Source organism: Tenrec ecaudatus, chromosome 9 (assembly GCF_050624435.1).
Source record: "Tenrec ecaudatus isolate mTenEca1 chromosome 9, mTenEca1.hap1, whole genome shotgun sequence".
Taxonomy (NCBI): Eukaryota; Metazoa; Chordata; class Mammalia; order Afrosoricida; family Tenrecidae; genus Tenrec; species Tenrec ecaudatus.
Window position 1 is genome coordinate 6,480,761 of NC_134538.1, and position 1,824 is coordinate 6,482,584.

General features: G+C 41.8%; 1 pseudogene; it reads left to right on the plus strand.

Moving 5' to 3' along the window:
• Nucleotides 1-782: 782 nt before the first annotated feature.
• On the plus strand, nt 783-1,253 carry LOC142456280 (NADH dehydrogenase [ubiquinone] 1 alpha subcomplex subunit 5 pseudogene; annotated as a pseudogene).
• Nucleotides 1,254-1,824: the final 571 nt, after the last annotated feature.

The window sequence follows — 1,824 nt, forward strand, 5'->3', positions numbered from 1 at the left end:
CTTGTTGCTGGGGAGGGAAGCAGGAGCAGAGAGGGAGAGTCCCAGGGCCCCCAGCAGTGGAGAGCAAGTTTTAAGCTGGTCAGGAGGGGAGGGTAAAACAATAAAGGGTGGGGGTAGAAACTGCAGGAGGGCAAACAAGAAGGAAGGGGGAAGGATTTGCAGCTGCTGGGGCTCTAAGCAGCCTCCATTCATAAACATCCCAAGGTAGGATGGTGCTTTGGTCTTTCTGCAGGATGCTGAGCAAATGGCTCATTGATCTGGGGCCCTTTGAAGTTAGCCGTCTTGGCCTGAGAGGGCCAGGCGGGCTTTTCCTAATGTCCTCCCACTGGTACCTGACCCAACAATAACAATCCATACATCCATTCTATCAAGCGGACATGTACAAATGTTGCCGCCAACCATTTCAAAGCATTATTTTTTCTTCATACTTCGTCTTCTTGAATTTAAACAAAAATAGTGTTACTGATCTATAATTAACATATCCCACAAGTCAGCAGTTCAATCATCACCACAATCAACTTCGGAACATTTTCTTCCTTCTTGTGCTTATTGTTGACTCCCCCTTTCTCCCCAACCTCCTTTTCCAGGCCCCCAGGTAATAATTAATCCACTTGCTGTCTTCACAGAGCCACGCACCTGACTTCCCTAGACAGAAAAACATACAAAACAAAGACAGAAAACAAGAAAGGTGCCAGCAGCCAGGATCTCAGAGAAAATAAAATAGAAAAATCTCAATAAAAAAGAACGCAGAACTTATTTTCAAAAGAGTCCAATCGAAGCTTCCCAGAGGGCCACGCGCCGGCCGTTTGTCGGCGCTGTCATGGCGGGGCTGCTGAAGAAGACCACTGGCCTGGTGGGATTGGCGGTATGGGAGACCCCCCAAGAGAGACTAAGAATATTATACACAAAGAGCCTTGATGTTCTTGAACACATCCCTAAAAATGCGGCCTATAGAAAGTATACAGAAGAGATTACAAATGAGAAGCTAAATATGGTTAAAATGGAATCTGATGTTAAAAGATTAGAAGCCCAACTTCAGGGTGGACAAATTGAGGAAATGATTTTACAGGCGGAAAACGAACTAAGTCTGGCAAGGAAAATGATCCAGTGGAAACCGTGGGAGCCTTTAGTGGAAGAGCCCCCTGCCAATCAGTGGAAATGGCCAATATAATCCTCCATGTGTTATTTTACTGTGCTGATGGGAAAATGGTATAATAAAATATTCTGTTATATGATTAAAAAATAAATAAAAAGAGTCCAATCAAAATGGTTCAAAAGAGAGCGGACAAGGTGTTACATTCCAGCCCCAGGACAACTGCGAAAAGCCAATTGACAATGTATCTGGATTTTTCGAAAACACGTTACTGGCACTTCATGCAACCCAATTCAATAGTTTCAAGAAAAATTGTACAATTATCACTACAATTAATTCTAGAACATTTTCTTTTTCCTTGCACTCATTGTTATTCATGTAGTTATTATTTTTTAAATTATGGCACAAATCTACACAACAAAACATTCTCCAATTAACAGCGTCTACACGTATAATTCAGTGCCATTGATTACACTCTTTGTGTGTACAACCATATGATTGCTATTCTTGTCCAAATTCTTCCCCCGCATTAACATAAACTCGGTGCCCCAAAGCAACAAGCCTTCCCCCTTCCTCCTTCACCCATGGTAACCATTGGTCAAGTTTTTATTTATTTTAGTTTTCTTGATATAGTAGTCACATACCATGCACATCTATATTTAAATAGCTTTTAAAAAGTTGTATATACATCATCACAATCAGTTCTAATGCTCCCTCCCACTTCCTGCATT